This window comes from Piliocolobus tephrosceles, chromosome 5, assembly GCF_002776525.5.
Source record: "Piliocolobus tephrosceles isolate RC106 chromosome 5, ASM277652v3, whole genome shotgun sequence".
Lineage (NCBI taxonomy): Eukaryota > Metazoa > Chordata > Mammalia > Primates > Cercopithecidae > Piliocolobus > Piliocolobus tephrosceles.
Window position 1 is genome coordinate 110,623,410 of NC_045438.1, and position 13,404 is coordinate 110,636,813.

Below are 13,404 nucleotides of genomic sequence, written 5' to 3' on the forward strand. Positions count from 1 at the left end.
TTTAATTATTTCATGGCCAATTATCCATCACGGATCTTTGGAAAGATGTGGGGTTGGTTAACATTTCACTAGAGGGCAGGAAGAGGAAGAAAGAATTAATAAAACTTGAATTCATTACCTTTATGGTAATTGGGTATTTGAATACCTAAGACTTCTCTTTAAATCACTGAAGTAATAGGGAACAATTTAGCTTTTAGTTGGTTATTTTGTTACATTCTAGCAATGCAGCCAGGCTGAAGATATTACAGAGTACAAAAACATAAGCGGGTGATGGGGATGAGGGGGTGGCATGGCAAAAGCAATGCTCAGAAAGTAAAGAGGGCCTGCCTTTTTGCCTTGCCTCTGCCCCTAATTTTCTGTGTGATCTGTCACATTCACAAGGTCTGTCACATTTTCCTCATCTATAAACAGCAGTAGTGAGACCTTGTCTGATACGGTATGGATTGTGTGGTCTCTAAATCTCATCTGGATGTGTAATTCCTAGTGTCAGAGGTGTGGCCTGGTCAGAGTGCTTGGGTCATGGGACGGATCTCTCATGGCTTAGTGCTGTCCTCTTAATAGTGAGTTCTCATGAGATATGGTGTTTAAGGGTGCGTGGCATTCCTGTCCTCTGCTGCTTTCTTTCCCTGGCATTTCTTTCCTGCTGCTGCTTTCACCATGTGACATATCTGTTCCTGCTTGGCCTTCCACCTTGAGTAAAAGTGTCCCCTGCCTGAGGTCTCCCTGGAAGCTCAGCAGATGCCAGTTCAATGCTTGTACAACCTGCAGAACCGTGAGCGAATTAAACCTCTTTTCTTTATAAATTACCTAGGTTCAGGTATTCCTTTATAGCAATGCAAGAACAGCCTAACATTTTGTCTCTCTACCAAGTTCCTTGTGATTAAATTAGGTAATGAATAAAATGCAGTTCGAAAAATATATAAGTATAAAGTATTCTCACTATTATTTGAAGGCTGATCTATTGGTTAGCTTGAATGGTGAGTTAGTCTAAGCCCAAAAAAGATCCTTTTGTAAGTATTACTCTCCAGAACTGGTATTGGATTGTGCCTAATGTTATGTACCTTTTATTTAAATAACGTTCTTATAGATTTAAAAAACATATTTACATAGTGTCACTTAACTTTGTGTATATCTTATAGACTCCATGATATTGGGCAAGGTGTCTCGGCATGGTAGGTATTTCGTAGATGATGAAATGGATTTTGAATGAATGAATTACCTAATAAATGCAAGCATATTCAACATATTCGGTTGTCACAAAAGGAAAAGGAAATTAGATGGTAAAGTATTGTAAAATAAGTTTATGCTACATCATTTAAAATACGTTCAGTGATTTCCAGTAATGATGTAGGTTGAGAAAAAAAAAACTATCTCCCGCAAATTATTATTTTGCATTATTATTTCAAGTAGTTAGTATAATTTTCTTATCACTAAAAAATTATTTTTCTCTTGTCAAAAATACCTGGAATAAAAATTTAGCCTGCTTTATTACCCTGGATGCACTGGTGGAGATTGATGGATGACTGTTATGAGCTAAACTTTTGGGAAATTCAACCTATTCTAGCGGCATTCAGGAGGTCGGGAAAGGCACTGGGGTGAATATGTAAGACAATAAACATCAACATAAAGCTAAATGGACCTGTCTTTGTCAGGTTTAAAATTCAAAAGTAGAGCCTTCCATTGAGATGTAATGGAAGATTTAGGAAATGCATTTGCCTCCTTCCCTTTCTTCTTCCCTCTCTTCCTGCCTTCCTTTCTCCTTATCCTTCATTTTTACTTTCCTTCAGTTCTTTGACTCCTTTTTATTCCCATCTAGTTTATAAATGATTCACTTTTCTGACATTCCACAGTTACCACCTTTTGCTTTCAGATAAGTAATTTCTCTCTGCTTCAGAAGATGAAACCACAGAGACTAGTCTTGTCCACTATTTCGTTCAGCCATCTTCTCACCATGGTTATTACTACAATTTATCAATGCTTCACAGGATATTTCTTTTAATTTTTATTTTTTTTATACTTAGGTCCTTAACTAAGTATAACTAGTATAATCACCTATGTAATATAGAGTTACCCAAATAAAACACAAAGGTAAGTAGCTATCCATGTAACAAAAATGGTTTATCTGTTTTTTCCATGATAAGTTGAAGAGAAAGTTTACTTATGTACCTAAGAGCACACTTTGCTTGTAATATAGATTTTATTTCAGTGGACAGGTAACTGGAGCTTTGAAAATTGAAATACTTAATAGCTAAGAAGTATTACATATAATACTGTAAAGCTCTAACATTTTATGAGAAAATACATTGGATTCATATATATATATATATACTGATATTTTAGCCCCAGTTTCAAGATTCTGTTCTATTTTCACCATAAATATAGTATTTAGATTGCATTTCCCAATTTTATCTCTGTTACATGTTACTTACAAAATTTGCATTTGAAAGAGTGGTATGATATTACCTTTACAAAAGAATTACTTATAAAACTTTATAAAATGTCTGTATAAAGATATCTAATGGTAATTATATTGAATGTGGAAGTTGTCTAACATTAATTTAAAATAGCTTAAAAATAAAACCTAATAGTATTTTATTCAAACCTGATACTAGAATATGTTTTGCATATCAGATTTTATTATTTTAATTATTTTATTCTAGTTGTACTATGCTACACTTGCTTATCTGAGTTTTTATCCATTTCTCTTGCATATATATATGAAACAGTTCTCTTGTTTATCAATGTATTGTAATCTCAATGTAATAAAATTTTTAATTAACCTCTCATATTTGAAACCATGACTTCAATTTTCTTGCATTATAAAATGATTTTTCTCCAAATACAGATATTTCTAGAAATTTCACTATTAGAAATATCCTTATATTTTAAATCTATGACTAAAACACAAATTATTTCCCAATACTGTGTGTGTATACTATGGCATATAAATAAGAATGTAGATTTCTCAAAGCATATGTAAACAAATCAGTAACCGTAAAATGTATAACATAATTATATATGCAAATTAATATATTCTGAGGGCTAATACTTTGAAAAGCCTTTTAAAATTAAAATATTTGAGTTAATAGGTGTGTGTGCTGCCCAATACGATGCATTACAAACTATTTTTCTCTGAGACAATTAGGCTTACCCATCTAATTTTTATTTTCTTACCCTGACTATTAATCACATGTAAAGCTTAGTTAATGTAAATATAATGTAAATAAAAATTCACTGAGAGTTAGCAAAATAAGAACACTACCTCGGGTTATACTTCTTTGTGGCTTCGTGACAATCACTTATGTTCTTTTACCCTTTGGGACTGTTCAAATTTTATATCACACTCTTCTGGAAGCCATGTTTTATTTCCCTAATAGCAATTGATTCCTTCTCTCTGCATTTTTACAGCCCAGTGTTTGACTATAGAATATACCACATTTTTCTTCTTATGTTTCAATTTAAGTTCATTTCCCTCACTAGATTTTAAATTCTTAGTGGTCAAGACACAGGTCTTTTCCTGTAGTGTACCTCAGGACATTTTGGATTAAATGCTTAATGACACATTGTTAAGTCTGAAACTCTGAAGGGTCTGGGATGTTACCCTACTTGCAGACTAAAGAGTTACCATTCTGCAGAAACTTGAGACCTCTAGTTCAGAGGAAAGAATATTTGCTCATGGAACATCTTGCACAAGTCTCCATGTCCCAAATCCCTGCAAGCCATGCAGTGAGAGCTAAATTTGCGCTGGAGAAGAGGAGTTCTGAAATACGAAACTTAGAGCTTATATAGGGTGCTGCAAGGTCTGACCATTCTCCTCTTGGAAAAAGAAAGTGAAACTTTGCTATGGAATGTAGACAAATCCTCTCTAGGAAAAAAGGAAAAGGTTACTAAGTCACTACTCTGAAATGAAAACAAATAGCTCTGAGAGATACATCTCTGGTCATTCCCGTGGCTCTATCTGTAGGGCTGCTATACAATCATCCTTTAATTCAAGTGCCAGGGCTCTCTACTCAAAATGCTCTGACGATGCAGAATATTCATGAAACATTATCCCCAATTACACGTAAATAAGATGATATATTATTTATTGTCCAAACTAGGAAGTCTTTGAGAGTGAAAGGGGTGCCATTAAAATTTTTTCCAGAACAACATTATGAAAGACGAAGAAAGGCTGAGAAGCTATTGTAGATTAAAAAAAAAGAGGTACATGTTCATAGACACCATCACCCTGCCTCCACCAGTGTGTGTGCACCCCGCTGCACCACCGCCACCAGCACTCACACATGCATCGTCCCTGCCACCTCATTGCCACTGGTGTGTATGTCTAGACCCAACCACATTACTGCCACTGGCATGTGCATGTATGTATAGATCCTGCTGTGTGACCACCCTGCTGCTGCTAGCACACATGCATGAGTGCAGATCCTGCTGACAACACTCCAATGAAGTACTTTTTTTGCCAGCATCCCCATCAGTATTGTTGCCAGTGGACTGGGAACACCTCAGCCCCTCCAACACAGCAGGTGCTTAACCTTGAGTGACCAGAGAACAAAGCCACAGACCTGGTACCAGCCCTTAGGGTTAGAGTTTGCAGCCCAGGAATGCTGAGATGAGCCTTGACCCCCTGAAATATCCATAAACAAAGCCACTTGACTAAAGTCAATATACTACAGTCAAACCCTCAAGGACATCAAAGACTGTAAAAGCAAAAAACCCCATCCAAAGGTCAGCAACTTCAAAAATTAAAGATACATCAGTCCACACAGAAGATAAAGAACCAGCACAAGAACTCTGGCAACTCAAAAAGCCAGAGTTTCTTCTTACCTGCAAATGTCCATACTACCTCCCTAGCAATGGTTCTTAGCCTGATTGAAACAGCAGAAACAACAGACATAGAATTCAGAATCTGAATAGCAACAAAAATCACTGAGATTCGGGAAAAATTAAAAACCCAACCCAACCGAAGGAATCCAATAAAATTATATGAGCTGAAAAATGAAATAGCAATTTTAAGAGAGTACCAAACTGATCTGATAGAGCTGAAAAACTCACCACAAGAATTTCATAATACAATCAGAAGGGTTTTTTGTTTGTTTTGAGACAGTCTCACTCCATCACACAGAGTACAAGTGATTCTCCTGTCTCAGCCTCCTCAGTAGCTGGAATTACAGGCATGCACCACCATGCCCAGCTAATTTTTGTGTTTTTAGTAGAGACACAGTTTCTACATATAGGCCAGGCTGGCCTCAAATTCCTGACCTCAAGTGATCTGCCTGCCTCAGCCTCCCAAAGTGCTAGGATTACAGGCATGAGCCACTGTGCCTGGACCAATCAGAAGTATTAAAAGCAAAATAGACCAAGCTGAGAAAAGAATCCCTGAGCTCAAAGACTGGTTCTTCAATTCATTCAGATAAAAATTTTAAAAAAAGGAATAAAAAAGAATGAATAAAATCTAGAGAAACATGGGATTAGGTAAAAAGACCAAACCTATGGCTCATTTGTGTCTCTGAAAGAGAAGGAGAGGGAGCAAGCAGCTTGGAAAACATATTTGAGGATATTTTCTACAAAAATTTCCCCAGCCTTGCTAATGAGGTCGACATTCAAGTTCAGGAAATGCAGAGAAACTCTGAGATACTCTACAAGATGACCATCCCCAAGACATAGTCATCAGATTCTCTAAGAAAGAAAGAAAAATTATTTAAGACTGCTAGGTAGGAGGGGCAGAGAACCACACCAGGCTGATAGTGAACCTTTCAGCAGAAATCCTTCAAGCCAGATAAATTAGTGGCCTATATTCAGCATTCTTAAAAAAAGGAATTTCAACCAAGAATTTATTTTATTTTTGATATGGAGTTTTCACTCTTGTTGCCCAGGCTGGAGTGCAATGGCACAACCTTGGCTCATTGCAACCTCTGCCTCCCAGATTCAAGTGATTCTCGTGCCTCAGCCTCCCAAGTAGCTGGGATTACAGACATGTGCCACCACGCCCAGCTAATTTTTTGTGTTTAGTAGAGACAGGGTTTCACCATGTTGGTCAGGCTGGTCTCGAACTCCTGAGCTCAGGTGATCTGCCTGCCTCGGCCTCCCAAAGTGCTGGGATTGCAGGCATGGGCCACTGTGCCTGGCCCCAACCAAGAATTTTATATCCAGTCAAACTAGGCTTCATAAGTGAAGGAGAAATAAAATCCTTTTCAGACAAGCAAAGGCTAAAAGAAGCAGATCTGATATACCAGAGGTCCTTAAGGGAGTGCTAACCATGGAAACAAAAGACTGTTACTGGCTACCACACAACACGCTTAAGTGCATACATAGATCATCAACACTATAAAGCAACTACAAAATCAAATATGCATAAAAACCACCTAACAACATGATGACAGAATAAAATCCTCACATCAATATTAACCTGGAACATAAACAGGCTAAATGCTCCACTTAAAACACAGAGTGGCATGTTGGATAAAGAGGCAAGATCCGGCAGTGCTGTCTTCAAGATACCCATGTCATATGCACTGACATCTATAGGTTCAAAGTAAAGGGATGGAGAAAACAGCTATGAAGCAAATGGAAAATAAACAAAGAGAAGGGATTGCTATTTTTATTTCAGAAAAAAAAAGCAGACTTTAAGTTAACAATGATCAAAAAAGACAAAGAAGGGCATTACATAATGATAAATGGTTCAATTCAACAAGAAGACTTAACTATCCTAAATATCTCTGCACCCAACCCTGAAGCACCCAGATTTACAGACATATGAAGAGGCTTAGTTAACCGCACAATAACAAGGGAAGACTTCAACACCCCACTGACAGTATTACATGGATCATCAAGGCAGAAAAGTAACAAAGATATTAGGAATCTAAACTCAACACTGGACCAAATGAACCTAATTTAGTGAACACTTTATCCAACAACAACAGGATATACATTCTTCTCATTTGTACACGGCGTGTACTCTAAATAGGCCACATACTCAGCCATGAAACAATTCTCAACAAATTAAAAAAAACAAAATCATACCAAGCACACTCTTAGACCACAACACAATAAAAGTAGAAATTAATACCAAAAAAGATATCCCCAAATGATACAATGACATGGAAATTAAATAACCTGCTCCTAAATGACTTTTGAGTAAACAATGAAATTATGGCAAAAATCAAGAAAATTTTTGAAACTCATGAAAACAAAAACACAACATACTAGAATCTCTGGGACACAACTAAAGCTGGGATAAGAGGAAACTTTATATCACTAAACACCCACATTGAAAACTGAGAAAGATCCCAAATTAACAACCTAACATCACACTTAGAGGAAGCAGGAAAACAAGACCCAACCAACTGCAAAGGTAGCAGGAGAAAAGAAATAACTAAAATTAGAACTGAACTGAATGAAACTGAGATGCAAAAAACTATGCAAAGGATCGATAAAACTAGAAGTTTGCTATTTGAAAGGAGAAATAAGATTGATAGACCACTAGTTAGACTAATAAAGAGAGAGAGACGATCCCAATAAACACAATCAGAGTAGACAAAGGTGACATTACAACTACCCCCACAGAAATTTATTTTAAAAACCCTCAGAGATTATCACGAACACCTCTTGGCACACAAACTAGAAAATATAGAAGAAAGAAATACATTCCTGGAAATATAGAACTTCTGAAGATTGAACCAGGAAGAAATTGCACAGACCAATAATGAGTTCTGAAACTGAATGAATAATAAAAAAAAAAAAAAAACCTACCAACCAGAAAATCCCTGGATCAGAGGGATTCACAGCCGAATTCCACCAGACTTACAGAGAATTGTACTAATCCTACCAAAACCATTCCAAAACTTTGAGGAGAGACTCTTCCCTTACCCATTCTGTTAGGCCACCATCATTCTAGTATCAAAACCTGGCAGAGACACAGCAAAAAAGACAACTTCAGGCCAATCGCTCTGATCAACATAGATGCAAAGATCCTCAATAAAATACTAGCACACTGAATTCAGCAGCATTCAGAAAGCTAATCCACCATGATTAAGAGGTCTTCATTCCTGAGATGCAAGGTTGGCTCACCATATGCAAATCAATAGATGTGATTCATCACATAAATGGAACTAAAAACAAAAAAACACATGATCATTTCAATAGACATACAAAATTGTTCCATAAAATTTAACATTCCTTCATGTTAAAAACCCTCAATAAACTAGGCATTTAAGGAATATACCTCAAAATAAAAAGAGCCATCTATTACAAATCCACAGCCAATATCATACTGAATATACAGAAGTTTTTGAATCATTTCCTTCTACGATAAAGACATGTGGACTCATATGTTCATCACAGCACTATTCACAATAGCGAATATATGAAATCAACCTAAGCGCCCATCACTATTGGACTGGAAAAAGAAAATATGGTGCATGTACACCATGGAATACTACACAGCAATAAAAATGTACAGAATCTTGTCCTGTGCAGAAAAATAGATGAAGCTGCAGCCCTTTATCCTAAGCAAATTAACACAGGCACAGAAAAACAAATACCACATGTTCTGACTTAAGTGGGAGCTAAACATTGAGTATACATGGACACAGAGAAGAGAACAACAGACACCATGGCCTACCTGAGGCTGGAAGGTGGGAGGGTGAAGATAAAAAAAACCACCTATCAAGTACTATGCTTATTATCTAGTTAAAGAAATAACCTGTTTATCAAACCCCCATGACACACAGTCTACCCATGTAAAAAACCTGCATGTGTACCTGCTGAACCTAAAATAGAAGTTGGGAAGAAAAACTAAATAAAGAAAAATAAAAGAAAAATTTGCAAAACAAAAGAGGTAAGTCATCTAAATTCAATGTGTGATCTGGATTGGACCCTAAATTGGAAATATATAAAAAGATTGCAAAAAAAGACACTGTTAGGTAATTGAAAAAAACTCAATATGTACTATGTATTAGTTAACATATATTACATATACATATATTAAAACAAGTTTAAATTTCTTGAATGTGAATAATTTTACCGAGAAGATAAAATAAAATATTTTTGTTCTTGGAACACACATGCTAAAGTATTCAAAGTTGAATTGCTGTAATGTCTAAAATTTATCCTAAAGTGGTTCAGATAAAGTATTTTTTTGTATGTGCATATATGCATACACACATGTATTTATAGATAGAATATATATATTCAGAGAGTGTATATATATATTTAAAGAGTATATATATACTTTAGAGAGTGTGTGTGTGTGTATATATATATATATACACACTTACAGAGCAAGAGAAGCAAGAAAATAAACACGATTTAATTGGAGAACTTGGTGAAGGATAATATATGGATGTTCAGTACATTATTCATGCAGTACTGACTGGCTCTAAAGCCCGTGATTGCCCTCTCTACTGTACCTGCTGCCTCCCTAAATGTCTGTCAAATAAAGTCCACTATTATGTTAGTCTTTTCACTTAACCTTTCAAGATGAGGAGAGATAAGAACAGGAATTACTTCATAAATTTAGAGTGTGGGCTGGGCATGGTGGCTCATGCAGAACTTTGGTAGGCTACGGTAGGACTGCTTGAGCCCAGAAGTTTGAGACCAGCTTGAGCAACATAATGAGACCTTGTCTCTACAAAAAATAAACAAAATCAGCCAGGCATGGTGGCACATGCTTGTGTTCCCAGCTACTTGGGAGGCTGAGGTGGGAAGATCTCTTGAGCCTGGGTGATCAAGCATGTAGTGAGCCGAGATCGCACCACTGCCCTTCAGCCTGAGCAACAGAGCAAGACCTTGTCACACACACACATACACAAACACACACACATAAAGTAAAATATGCTACATAGATCCAAAAAAAATCTAGTATATGCATTCAGAACTAAAATCAGTGATGATGAATATTAAACACCCAACAGAAATACATTTGAGGTTCTGTGTAGTAGAAACCCAGAGAAGGGAGCTGTTACTGTCTTTCAAGATTTGGTCTGGATCTTGAAGACTTATTAGCTCTATAGAGATGAAGGAAAAAGGGTTCCCATAACAGTTTCCAATAAATGTACATTTGAGTTGGAACATGTAGCATATTTTTTTGTTCTCTTTCTTTCCTTTTACCACTTTGCAAAAGGCCATCACATTACAGAAAGAAAGATGTTGAATCATAGGGCATTGGTTCTACTATTCACTTACCTCTGCAAATATTTTATTTTCAAATTGGAGTTTTGTACACATATATCTTATGTTGGTAATTGAGTATATCTTGTTAACATGTAAAGAATAATTCTGCTTGAGTGGGTGGTGTTAGATTTCTGAGAAATCTTAAAAGAACCACAGGACTTGGAAGCATAATTTATCAGTTATCCACATTCTATATTGTAAGTGAGATGAGTATATTAGCCACATTTTAAAGTATTTTTTAGGTCAAAACAAATTAATAGGCGAGAAATGCCATTTTTATTTTCTTCATTCATTTATAGCTTTATATACATGATTGAAATTATACAGATATTGCAGTGGAACATTTGTCTTTGAAATTTCTTAAAGAAAGAGATATATGGATTTCTCCAACTATGTGCTTTGAAAGATTTTTCAAAACTATGTGCTTTGGCACACACATATATATATAACTTTCTCTCTCTATATATATATATAGTTATATATATATAGTTATATAAATATATATATTAGTTATATATATATATATAACTTTCTCTATATATGTAGCTACCAGGATGATCACAGCTGTCTTAGTGGAAATAAAGTATTGTTTAAAACTGAAGCCATCTCAGTGGAGCTGTGAAACTCAGACTTCAGGCATTCCATGTATCCAAAGCTAAGAACTCCTGGGCTTTCTGTGAATTTAGTTGAATCATGTTTGGTTTGCATTAATAGGAGCTGAAAGTCATTCATAATCTGCTGATCACATAGCCAATCTTTGTTTCTTCCCCCATTATTTTTTGTGGTGTAACACCCAGGGAAAGAAAATTCCTTTGGATAGAAAAGAGTCATGTGCACATATCAATGGAAGAATAGAAGGAAGACCACTAAGGACATATAACTGTTCTAAATACTTTCTTTACATAAGACCAAGTCAAATGAAAATATACGTTGTTGCGAATGTATTCATCACTTTTTCTCTATGCTGTTATTTCAAAGTTTTCCAATTTAATAAAATGATTTGATTTTTCCATAAATATATTGCACTGGCTGGATTAGCCAGCAACTTCTATTTCCATTTGAGATCATAAGCAACCAAATGGAGCTTTGTAGGTGATGTTTCAATTGCTGTGAATGCCAAAATTATTTGGAGTGTTCAGTTCACTTCCCAGAACAGGAGAACAATAGGTTAATGTAACATTATGAATAGTATTCAATCATTTTCAACCCAATGACCCCAAATTATTCTACTTTTGCTATGTCTTTCCTCAGTCTTCCTGTCAGAAACCTCTCACTCTATCACAATAATGAAATTAAATGACAGGAGGAAGGCTGGAACATTTCGAATTAGTCTTTCCATCAACCGTGGATCTTTTTACTGTGATACAACTAAGAAATCTGCCCTTCCTTCTGTTATACCTCTAAAAATTTCAGAATGGTAGAATTATTCTATCACATAAATCATTTGAGAGAAAGATCATTAAGTATCTAGAGCCAATGGTTTCTATATACTTAAGGGTCTTTCTGAAGTTGAGGTGAGGTGAGGTGAGGACATAATCTATCTGCTGGATCCCTCCCTTAAAACACGCATGCTGGAATACTCTTTCTTTAATTTCTCCTAAATTTATCTTCCTTGATAGTTACTTTAAAGATTTTTTATTAAAAAATTTTAAAATATTTTAGTATGCCAGGAAATTTTGCATCTTTGTAGTGACAAACATGGCTCTAGTCAATTTTTATCTTCATAATATTATTCATTTGTTCTTTCGATAAATACTTATTGTGGAATTACTATGTGGTTAGCACCATCTTTTCCCTCCAGAAACTTAGAAACTAGTGAAAGAGACAAAGAAGAAACAACTTATTGTGCATTAAGTGCTATGATAGAGGTAAGAGAACATATGGAGAGGACATCCAATTTAGTCTTGAAGGGATCAAGGAGGACATTTTGGCACAGTTAATGTCTCAGAAGGTATCTGAAGGATAAAGCAAGTTTATCTAGCAAGAAGTGGGAAGCATATTTCACGTAAAGGGAACAATATGTTCTGGTTGAGCCAGTTAATTAAGAATATGGTTTTTTAGCCTAGGCAATGTATCAAGACTTCATTTCTTTTTTTTTTTTTTAACTTTTATTTTAAGTTCTGGAATACATGTGCAGGATGTGCAGACTTGTTACATAGGTAAACGTGTGCCATGGTGGTTTGCTGCACAGATCAACCTATCACCTAGGTATTAAGCCCAGCATCCATTAGCTATTCTTCCTGATGCTCTCCCTGCTCCACTCAACAAGCCCCAGTGTGTCATTCCCTCCCATGTGTCTACATGTTCTCATTGTTCAATTTCCTTTTATAAGTGGGAACACGTAGTGTTTGGTTTACTGTTCCTGCTTTAGTTTGCTGAGGACAATGGCTTCCACCTCCATCCATGTCCCTGCAAAGGACATGATCTCATTCCTTCTTATGGCTGCATAGTATTTCATGGTATATATGTGCCACATTTTCTCTATCCAGTCTATCATTAATGGGCATTTTGGTTGATTCCATGGCTTTGCTATTGTGAATAGTGCTGAATGAGCATACACAATCATGTACCTTTATAATGGGATAATTTATATTCTTTCAGGTATATATCCCATGATGGGATTGCTGGGTCAAGTGGTATTTCTGCCTCTAAGTCTTTGAGAAATCGCCACACTATCTTCCACAATCGTTGAATTTTTGAAATAATTTACCCTTCCACCAACAGTGTAAAAGTGTTCCTTTTCCTCCAAAACCTTGCCAGCATCTGCTATTTCTTGACTTTTTAATAATCTCCATTCTGACTGTTATGAGATGGTATCTCATTGTGGTTTTGATTTCCATTTCTCTGATCATCAGTGATGTTGAGCTTTTTTTCATATGGTTGTTGGCTGCATGAATGTCTTCTTTTGAGAAATGTCTGTTCATCTCCTTTGCCCACTTTTTAATGGGGTTGTTTGGTATTTTTCTTGCAAATTTGTTTAAGCTCCTTGTAGACTCTGGATATTAGACCTTTGCCAGATGGATAGAATGCAATTATTTTCTCCCATTTTGTAGGTTATCTGTTTACCCTGATAATTCCTTTGGCTGTTCAGAAGCTCTTTAGTTTAATTGGATCCCATTTGTCAATTTTTGCTTTTGTCACAGTTGCTTTTGGTATTTTCATTATGAAGTCTTTGCCCATGCCTATGTCCTGAATGGATATTGCCTAGATTTTCTTCTAGGAGTTTTTATAGTT